Source organism: Catharus ustulatus, chromosome 6 (genome assembly GCF_009819885.2).
Source record: "Catharus ustulatus isolate bCatUst1 chromosome 6, bCatUst1.pri.v2, whole genome shotgun sequence".
Lineage (NCBI taxonomy): Eukaryota > Metazoa > Chordata > Aves > Passeriformes > Turdidae > Catharus > Catharus ustulatus.
In genome coordinates this window covers 26,175,616-26,187,512 of record NC_046226.1, presented here as the reverse complement: position 1 = coordinate 26,187,512, position 11,897 = coordinate 26,175,616, and positions in this window count along the sequence as shown.

Genomic DNA, 11,897 nt, shown 5'->3' with positions numbered 1-11,897 from the left:
AACCATGTGCGTGCGCATTACCCCAGAGCACACATGATCACAGGTTTGCCCTGGGCTGTATATTGGCTCAAACAATTTTGTCACTAAATGTCAAACTGTGTCTGAAAAGCAGGTACTGCTCAAGCAGAGCAGTGCTGCTCCACAGCCCCACTTCTGCCTTGCTCAGGGCACAGACATGCAAGTAGGAGTCATGAGGTGGCAGATACAAAAGAGAATTGCATGTGTTAAACCAGAGACTTGCTGTAAGGAACGCTGCCCCTGTCTGGTCTGGATGCACATCCTCCAGCACTCCCCTGCACTAAGGAGCTAACCCTTCATGATGGAACCATGGCCACGAGTCACATCTACCAAAGAGAGAGATTTTGGTACAACATCCCTCATGTCCCTTGTGAATTCAAATTCACATGTCTCACATAATTAGGTGAGCAGCATCCAGGGCCAGGATGGTGTCAAAACCACCAGACTGAAGCTGTCCTATTTTTTCAAGGAATACTTACATATTCCTTGGGCCCCAAGAACAACCCAACTGTCTCAGAAGTCTTTCTGAATATTACTTCCCCCATAAGTAAAAATCTACTGTTATAAAAATTTTGGTAGCCTTCAAAAGGATAGATGAGCTGAAGAAATACAGATGCAAGATCTCCACAAAATAATTTGTCTTTTCCAACAGTTCTAGGAAAGTTTCTTCGATTAGGGAACAATTAAATAGTCATTTAGCACAAGATGCATTGTAGAGAATTTAAACCATGTTCAAATCAGACACAGGAGCATAACTTTCTAAGTTCCTAGAACATGCATTTCTTTGAGGGCAGGATATTGCCATTCCCATGTTTTATGAGTATAGTAGCATATCACTTTCATGCGGGAAATGAAGTTTGCCTTCTTCACTCACTAGTATGTGGTTATATGTGGTTACAAGAAGATACCTGATATAACAAATCAACAATGAAAAAGTAATGGTTTTTTTTAAGAGACAGTAAAACCAGTGACAATGCAGGGAGGTGACTTCTGCCAGTTGGTCAGCCACAAAAACTGTGGAAGACAGAAAGGTGTGAGCCAGAAGACTCCTCCCTGCAGGGCTCCCACCAGTGCTACAGTGGAAAATTAAACCCTGCAAGCCCACAGCAAGCAAGCTGCAGAAGACAAAGTGGAGTTTAGATGAAGAAGTATCAGACTAATAAATGTATACAAACCTCCAGTCCTCCTGATGGAGAGTCTGCCATGACAATTACACAAACTCATTCCAGGAGGGCTGGATGACTAAGCTGATTCAAACAGATAGTTCAGTGTTCTTCCTAGATTTGCAACAAAAGGTTATATAACAAAAGGATATTTTGAGTATTGACACATCATAGCAAGAATCATTGCTTCTGAAAGCCAGGTAGCATACAGAAAAGAGTGTGTGTCACTATGGGACAGAGAGCAAGGCAGCAGGTCATTGTGATCAGCCCTACTTCAGCTGCAGCATGAGGAATGGAAACACTCCTTCAGGCCTTTCCCATATCTTTTTTCTGCTTCCAGCAAGGATCTCTCAGAGCCAATTTGTGCCAAACAGCTCAATACCACAGGAGCATTTGCAGCATTCAGAATAAATACAACAAAAATGTGTGTTTGAAGAAGTAGAGTAACAGCTACCAGCAGGTGGTCCAGCAAATCAAATAATTTAATCTCAGCAACCATCTACTTGAGACTGACAGCTCTCCTTCCTTGGTGCTTCTGAGCAGTGGGGGAACACTGGCTGGAGGACTCAGTTAAACTGAGATAATACAAGATGTAGATTAAATGGCAAAGGTTATGTTATTTTAGAGGTCACAATCTACTTTGGAAAAACACAAGGAAAATATACAAGCAAGGATAATGAAATTTTTAAAAAGGCAAACAAAACAAAACAAAATTTAAAAAACAAACAAACAAAAATACAAAAAACTAAAATACTAAAACACTTTCCCTGAAGAGCAGTCAGCAAGAAGTTGTGCAGAAGAGTCGATGGCAGAAAGGAATTCACAGTGAAATACAGTCAGAGATACTAAGGCTGGTAGGGAGTCAAAGCATAAGTAAACAGCATAGTAATATGAAATTAGTCTGGAAGGCATTTGAGGTAAAAAAAATAAATGCAGTAATTTCACGACTATAAGGCGCACCCTTTTGACTAAAATTTTCCCCCAAACCCAGAAGTGCGCCTTATAGTCCGGTGCGCCTTATATATGGGCAAAGTTCGGAAATTTGCAAACCCGGAAGCGTGAGCTGTGAGCCGCGTGGGGAGCCGGCAGGGCCATGGCTGCCAGGTGGAGGCGGGGCAGAGCCCCAGCAGGCATGGCCCGGCCCCGGGGAGGCGGGACAGAGCAGCAGCAGGCATAGCCCAGCCCCGCTGGATACAGGTGGGCCCAGGGGCCAATGGTTGCCAGGTTGAGGCGGGGCCTCGTCCAGCAACCGCGCAGGGGGAGCTCAGGGCGGAGCCTCGCTGCAAAAAAAAAGTGCGCCTTATAGTCCGGTGCACCTTATGGTCGTGAAATTACTGTATAAACTCAGGTATATGGACATGCCAGCAATACCATTTTAACTAGCTTATCAATCATTACTCATGGCTTGCTAATGTCAAGAAATAAAGCTAGTAATAGTACTAGACTGGATAATCAACGTTAACAGTCAGTTAAGGTGATATTAATTGTATTTGACTGATGAGAAGGGGCAGGAGAGTGAATAGCTGGCAGAGGGAAAATGTAAGATTTGATGCCTGCTAAATGAGGCATGATGAATAATGGTTTTTCTTGTCAAAACCACTGCTAGATTCCCCTCAAGCTGTGAGCGGGTATTCAGGAACACGTGTCTGGTTTTAACCAGGGGTCTAATAAAAGCAACAAAAAATATGATAACTGATGCAAAAAAGGAGCTGAAAAAGACCAAGATAACGTCCAACAGCCACAAGCTGAAATTCCATCTTATTTCATGAAATGTTCCTCCACAGCAAGTTAAAAACAATCCAGGGTGGGTACCTATTATCTTGCATGAACAGACAGCAGTTGTTGACAGGAGTTAATAGCATTTCTCAAGAAACTGGGCTTAATCTGTTTTTTTTGTTGAAACATTTTTTTCCATGTATTTATTAACAGCAAGTAGAATTTCTGACAATATGCTCTCCAAACAAAGTATTGAAAGTAGATCTCACCTAAATAAAATAATACAGCAGAAACATAAGTCGTTCAAATCTTTGATAAGGTTATTCAGAGGGTTAATATCAGTAGTTTCTGTTTATCTTACTTGCTAAATCTTTCCAGAAACTGTTCAGCTGTTAGCCTGCTCTATTTATATGAGCAGTTGTCCTGGTACAATGTGTATGAGGCTGAACTGCATTCTTTTGGGAAGGAAAGCAGAAACAATTGCATCTGTTAACTGCAGTCTGATGTATTCTCAAACTGCTCTCAGTTCTTGTTTTAGAGAATCAGGACGTTTCCTATCATCATTATTTAAAAATGACATTTTGGTAGAGCGACTAATAAATCATTACTCTCTTTAGTTTTCTTGTTATGCACAAGATAACTCTCTCCAATTATCGGGTCAAGACCCAGGGTTATGCACACAGAAACCTACCCCACATAACAAACCAATGAAGATGCTGAAAGTCATCTGCAGAACAGAGATGTGCAATAAAAGCAACAATGCCTGAGATTCATTCCCTCTATAAACTACCTTTCAGACATTTTTTCTCTATTGCTGCTGAAGCAAACTGATGCTAGATGTTTAGCAGCAGGTTGCAGAAATAATTTAGGCACAGAACAAGCAAAGCACGTCCTGGGGATGAATAGCTGAGCGAGCAGAGCCACAGACCCATCAAGGTCCCACTGATTCCAATGAAGAAAACACTGAGCAGCAAGGGCTATGTAGTATTCACATCCAAACTTTTAAATCAAAGGTCACAAGGAGCCTTAGCCAGCCATTCCATTACAGAGCTTCTTACATCTTGCCCAAAGCACTTATTATTGAGCACCTTGAATGACTGTGAAACAAATAGATCCAGTGATTGTCCAGACTGCCAGGCACACAAAGGAAATCAAAGTTTTGACAGATACAGAATTAGGACTCCCAGCCCACTAAATCAGGGGATTGGAAAAGAGACCATATCACCAGAGTTCAGGCCAAAAATTCAAACTTCCCCCAAATTAAGAGGGAGTTCTAATTTAGTTTAGTCCAAGTTCTAATTCAGATTAGTCTAAATTCTAATTTAGATTAGATTAATTCATAAACTCAATGGTCTGCAAAGTCTGTTTATGAATCATGCTAATAGAATCTATATTGTAAGTATACAGTGCCACTGAGATCAGTGAGGAGGCCTGAAAACCTTACAGAGCCCTTCCAACCCTTGCAGGCAACACCAGGCACAAGTAGAGGTCAGGCTGAAAAGCAGAAGGAACTTATCCACAGAGCAGGACTTAAATCCAAGGTCCATCTGCAATGTAAATTCAAAGGTGCCACCAGTCATGTGTTAGTACTAATTAACTGATCCCAGGAACCTTACATTTGACAATTTATTTTCACTATCTTTGCAGCTCTGTGATTACCCAGTTTTTTCAAGAGCTTTGCTACACTGCTGGAATACTCAGGGTATTGCCTCTGCCAAGTTCTTCTCACTGCAGAGATGGCTCCAGGCTGTCCCTGCAATAATTCTGTAACCACAACTCCTTTCTCAGACACAAACACGTCTCCATGACTCACACACACCTACACTACAAGCACCATCTAAACACTGCCCCTTCTCCCTCCCTCAGGCACAGCCTCACAGAGCCTGCTGAGATGCTCCAGCATTTACCCCACCATGGGGAAATGCATCAACAGCACTTTGCAGATGCTGTGGAAGCATTTACCTCCTGCCCACCTATACTGGGAGAGGTGGCACATGAAGCTCTAGCCTGGGTGTGTGAAGTCTGGCTTTGTGGGCAGTGTCTGAGAACAGGCAGAAGTGTGCATGGGCCCCATGCAGCCTGCACACTGCTGCTCAGACCACACTGTCATACATCATTCAGAGAGAAAGCACTGCATGCTATTACAGCCCTCTAACAAAGCCCATGATGAGAAAAGTACATACTTACTACTCAGGTAGCAAATAGTTCAAGGTTTTGATATTCCCTATTTTGCAGAAGTTTTTGTGACAGTCTTTTTTTTTAACTTACCCTTTTTTCTTTTTTTTTTTTTTTTTAATTGCATGCTTGTGAAAGCAAAAATACTATCACTGGAATGACATAAATAAATTCCACATAAACTTGTAAGTAGATTCCTACAAATACTTCTTCAGCACAGCCTGAAATACCCCTGCTGATCCTATGCAAAACCTTCCAGTTTCACACAACTGCCTGCTGTTGATGTGACCTTTCAAAGATGTTGAGTTGAAGTGAATTACAGAAGAGTTCAGTACACCTCAAACAGGCACTGGGAAGAAAGCACAGTAGTATGTGCTGTTCAGGAGAGGAGAAAGCACTATTATGTATGTGCCTTGCTGGAAACCAGCCCTTCATTTCTTTCTAACAACAGGGTCTCCCGTTCTGGACTCATTTCTGGAAGGAGCACACATTGGTTGGTTTAATAACATCAATGTAAGCAAGGCACAAAAAAAGGGACCTTTCAATCCTTTTTGATTTCACCTTCCTCCCCCAGCTCTGCATGTATATGAGATTCCCCTTCCCCACTAATCACTTTATGTTCATTTTAGCAATATGCCTCTTACACAAAGAGGTGCTGAGGTTGACTGGGACCCTTTGCGGGTCATCTAGTCCATCCCCTGCTTTGCTACAGATTTCTAATCTCTGTGTTACGAGCATGCAAAAGCAGAACATATACAGGAAGTATTCATCCATAAACTTTTCAAAGTACTCAAAAGCCTTCTAGCCTATTAACTTATCCAGACATCATACTTTTATATTTTTCCACCAGAGAGAAGAAAAGGTGCCTTCGTATGGCACCATGAGAAACAGGTTACAGCAAATTCCTATAAACACACAGTGGGGATCACCCCTCGACAGTGAACATGCAGAGGCAGACACAAATGAATGCTTTGTAAATTCATGTACTTAACAGCACCACCTATTGGCAATGGTAAAATTATTGAGAAGGTCACTGGTATCATCTGCCAGAAACTGCAGTAATTCAAGTCACTCTGTCCATAAATGGAAATACTCCATTTGCAGCTCCAGCTCCTTTCCCCAACAATACTTTGATAGAACCTGTAAAAACAGCCCCCACGTAAGAGCTGTCCTTAACATGTGCTCACACAAGCGTGGGCTGAGGGTCTCCTTGTGGAGGTTCTTGGTGGAGTGAGGCAGGGACAACATTTACCTGTGAAATTTTTGAGAGAATCGATGGATTTTTTTATTTTCAAACCGAGCCAAACATTTGTAGCATTGAATTAATACACAACACAATATACCAGCCTGCAGTAAAAAAAAAAAAAAAAAAAAAAAAAGTGGGCAACATCCCTAAAACCTGTGTCTGAAAATCAGGCTCATGCAGATGAGCTGAAGGCAGGCTGTGAGGCTTCCCACTCGCTCACAGCAGAGGGCTGTGTTGGGCTGAGCAGAGCAGGGACTGACAGCCAGGAGACTTAGACAGCTGCAGGAGAAAAAAGAGGTTTTGAGCAGAGACAAATCCTCAGGTTGCTTACGGTAGGACAGGGAAGAATCAGGAAGGACCAGTATGACCCCCTCTCATCTTCCCCCCTCAGACCACTGGAGGTCCTGCCATCATCCTTCTGCTTCATCCCAGTAATTCACAATACGTTGGGAACTCTGGGCCATGCAACCCATCCTCCCCTAAAATAAGCTTACTTTTCCTGGGCTCCCACCCAATTTCAATTCCAAACATTAATTTATTCTGTTACACACATTTATTCCAGGAGAGAGTGGCTCCTTTGCTGCCACTGTATAAATCAATTGTCCGCTCTTTGCCACAGGCACACACGCATTTCTGCTCGCTCCACTACAAAAGGGATACATCAGCACTGACAGTGTTTCTGGGACAAATGTTATGGATGATTAGAAACCCAGGAAGTGTAGAGCAAGTGCAAGGAAATGGAGCTGTTATCTAAGAAAGCAGATAGGGGCTACAACATATCCTTTAAAACACCACAGATTTCATGTACCTGATAGAGCATGAAATATTTCATTTCAGTGATATAAGGTGGGATATTCTGAGATATACAGTATGCACTGTTGCTATAACAACATGTAAGGAGTGCTACCATCACAGCATTAAAACTGCAGATATTTGTGATGGAGCTTGATTCATAAGCGAAGAGACAGAAGCCTAGAAGGCTGTAATGAGCAGAAGCCTGAGGTCAGATCAAATACATTTAAGGGAGGAGGGGGAAATAGAACTGCAAGATTTGAACAAGGCAAAAACAGCATTAGGTGGTTGCAATGACCACTAGCCCAAACAACTACCTAGCACCAACACTGCTTCATGGTAACAGATTTGTTTTGCTGTAATGACAAAAAAATGTCCCATGTCAACATGAGGAAGAGCTCTGTTTCACGTCTTGTATGACTTATGCATATCAGGTTGACCCTCTGTGTAAGAGGTGCTCATTTAAGGGTGAGCTCTTCTTTTCCTAGCATATCTCTGGAAAGATGAGTTGTTCTTATTTTGCTCACTGTGACATGTCGATACTCTGAAGTAATGACAAGTACTGTGGTCTCGATAAATCTATTGGTGAGCAGCTGCCTCTCATATATTTTTGAGAAGTAACAGTTCTAGTGTCTCCTGGAGTTTTATCAAGGGAGCTCTTTCCTGGCAATAACATGAGGCAGAGCATCAGCAGAGAGACATTCGGTCTTTGTGGCACTTACTGTTGAGCGGGCTCTGTACCCCACTGCTATTTCCATTGCTGAGACACCCAAGCACTGAGGCACTTCTCACAGGAACAATTTGTATAGAAACCTATTTTGAGGAGGATGAGGTTCACTCTCAGAGGTAGAGTGATTGCACATCAGGCAACTCAGGCTGTTCTCAAATGAGTCACAAAAATCTCCTCACAAGGGTAAATATCAAGATACACCAGCCGTGAGTCACAGCTGTCATCCTCCCTCCATTTCGAAAGGTTTGAACCCCTATGAACTGTCAATGAGACTGAGACAGAAGCATGATGCTGCTAAACTTGAAACACTGGAATGAAGCATTTCTACCATCACTTAGATGGGTCTGTCCTGTAGCACTATTTCAGGCGACTGAGTTAGCACCTGGACCAGAAAGGTGACAATTTATATAAATAGGAAAGAACAAGAACTGTCAGAAACTCAGTATCCCACAGTAGCAGTATATTTCAAATCTCAAGTCTTACATGAGATAAATCTCATTTAGAGCTTGTGGATTACTGTCTCCCTTTTTATTTTCCTATACATCCAATACAACCTAGGAATGAGGATTAGTCTGAATATAAACAATCTAATCAAAGCAAAAATGAGGCAGTGTGAGAAACTGACAAGGAGGTGATATATATATTTTTCAACAATCTTGAAAAAATGCTGGGTCTCATTCAAGAGGTACAAAACAACAGTTGAAGACAAATTTAGGAAAGTGCTGCTTGTTTTTTCAGAAAAAAAACCTGGTCTATTCATACCAGCCTGATACACACAGTGATATACTAATGCAAACAAACTAATCCCACTGTCACATAATTTGAGGTTTTGAATGATTTGCAGCTAAATTCATTGACAGTTTACAATGAAGCTTAATTGGCTCTAGATTATTGTACTATATTTTATACACCTGGCTTTGTTTTAATTTCAATTACCATTGCTGACATTGTAATCTCATTATTGCTATTATGCTGACAAGGAACAAGTGTTTGCACATGTTGTCTATCTGCCTCCAGAATATAAGCTCCATGACAGGCTGCAAAGGTTAATCATTACTGAGCTGACTGTCCCTCAATATTACATTCAGAAAGCAGTAAGCATCTAAAATCATGGGCCAGTGCAGATTCAACCTCCTCTTTTCAGAGCTGACAGCTGTGAGCACCACAGTCAGGCCACCTGCATGCAGCATCAGCACCCATCCGTGGGGACTGCAGGATGCACCTACAAGAGATAAGCACTGCCCAGGCATGGCACCACCCACATCTGCTTACCTTCTCCATGTCATCACAAAATCCAAGAGGAGGCTACAGTAGAGTCACCAACATTATTAATCAATAACCACTCATTAATTTAATAAATACATATTCCCCTATGCAGAAGAATAGATGGAGCAGGGATGTTACAAAATCACCAGCACTGGTGATGTCTCAGGTTAGACAGGCATCAGCCTAGTTCAACAAAGTAGATGTTGCTGATCTGCACAACTGGTCCTGTGCTTGGATGGGACATGAGCAAAGCTATGTCCAGTGTAATTTTTTCTGTGGAACTCAGATTTTGCTATCCTAACATTGCTTTGGTCTTTTTCTTTTGTCTGTTCATCCAAACAAACCACTTATTGAATTAAAAACCAACAAACATGCAGAGAAGAGAGAGCTGCCTCCCCCTTACATCAGATTAACTTTGACCCTTAGCAAGCTGATCATTACACTGCCTGAAGAAAGGTAATTAAAGGGAACTGCACCTGCCAGTCTGCTCAAGGTTACCTCACCACCCAAAGCACAGGCTGGAACAGTATCTCACACTGGTCCCATCTGCAATAAATAAAGTGGGTGTATTGCCCAAGAGTAGCTGAAACACTTCAGATCAAGCAGTCAGGTAAAATACCTTCCAAATTAGAGATAAAACCACAGTGCAATTAGAGATGTGGTTTGGAGCACACCCAGGCCTGACCCACACTGACACAGTAAAACCACCTACTTCTGCCACATTTCACCATGGAGGCAAGATTTACATGGACTTTTGAAAACTACAAAAGCAGGTATTTGTTCCTTCCCCAGCAAACACTTCTGATAAAATTAGCCAGCAACCTGGTTGTACAAGCCTTCCCTGACAATTCCCAATTATTATCTCAAATTCCCCTCACAATTATTCATTATAATTAATAATATCAATTACTAATAATTAGACCTTTGTTAATATCCAGAAGCTGTGGCTGGGAGAAGGCACTAAGTAATAATCAGAAGTAATTCTATGGCAGACCAAGTCAAAACAACATATGGACCCTGGTTTACCAAGGGAGCTCCTAAATAATCTGTAACTAGCACTCCACAGTTCTTTCCTAACCAAAATATCTACAGCTGCTGTATGAAAACTTCAGGAAACAAACCCAAGTATAAATTGAAATGTTGAGAAAGCTAAAAGTCCTGTAAATTTGTTACAGAACAAATCAGACCAAATAAAACCAGAACAGTAGGGTAATAAATATGGAGAGGATATCCATAAGGTAATTATTACTATCCTGCCTCAATAGCCTTAAAACAAGGAAAAGTATAACCAACCAAAGACTTAGACAATGGGATTAATTAGGAAACAGACTTTCAGTAAAATCAGAAAGAGCACAAATTTAAAGTAGCATGGAAACTGAAAGTGAAAACAGTGTGCAAAGAAGGGTAAGAGGGCCAGCAGCAAAACAAAAGTGGAAGGACAACAGAAAAGAACAGTCTTGTCAACTTTTGTCTTCATAAAAATAGGAATTCTGCCTCCAAAACATCATTAAACTAAAAACAACAACAAAACGTAAACAAACCTACAGGATTTCAAGACTGAAAAGACTCCCCCCTCCTCCTTTTTCTTCCTTTTGTTTTCTTTTTAAATAAAGAACAGGCTTAACCTCACTTTGTTTATTAAAGATTTTGACTATGCAGAGCCTGCACTTGGGTGTGCCTTGTTTGGCACTGATTTGCAATACAAACAAACTCCAGCTGTGGTGCATGAAAAGCTTAGGAGCAGCAGAGAGCTTAATGTCTCTAATTAATGTCTGTTTGGACCTAAAATGAGGCATTGGAGACTCCAGATAAACTTTGGCATGTAACATTTCAAAGGGGAATTAGGAACCAGACAAATAAGAGTTTGTCAGTACTGTGCTCTGGATATATTTGCTAAATGGAGATGGTGATGAGATCAGAGTATTTTTTTCTGTGCTGTGCCTTGGCATAGTCATTCTTGTGTCTCCCTTTTACTGCATGGCAGGTCAAGAAAAGGAGAAAGATGTGAAAGAATACCATGTTTAACTTTGCTTCAGACCCACCCTTTAAGCATTGCAGCTATATCCAGATTTGACTTGAAACATAAACCACCTTAAAGTATAGGTTTGTTCCCCTGTAACACGTTTTTAATGCAGATCTGTTTTTCAAACAAAAAATGACTGAAAGTCAGCTTTAACCGAGGATAAAAAAGACCAGGTTTATCAAAGCTTTCATTAAACCCACAAGCCATAACATGATCATAACCTTTCTGGTCTGTGTGCATCACAAAGAAGAAAACACAAACGGAGTGCACTTCTGCCACTGCTGAAAAGCTGAGAGCATTTGTGGGCACAGGCCATCCTCACTCAGATCCACCATCCTCAGAGCACAGACCTTGACTTGGCTCCCTAGTCTCCTGCTGAGGTTTCACTGGCTGTGATGAAAGCACAGTTAAAGGCAGTGCACAAATACCATCTGCCTGAACTTACAGTCCAGAAGCAAGGATATTTACTCCTCACATCAATACCCCTCCTTACCAAGCAATGCAACACACTTCCACGCTTCTGTTTCATCCCCTAGGTTCTTGTTACTGCCCACTTGCTCAGCCTTGACCACAAATATATGGATCCATAAGAAAAAGAACCTAAAGTCACTGTCCTGTTATGTAACACACCTCCCAGGTGTCACAGGTGTCAGGAACTCTCACAACAGGTCTGGCTTTGATGCCCATCAGTTCTCATCTGCAGTGCTGGCACCATCACCAGCCCCACTCTTCCCAGTCCCCAAAGATCCTCTGAAGCCAATTCTAGAA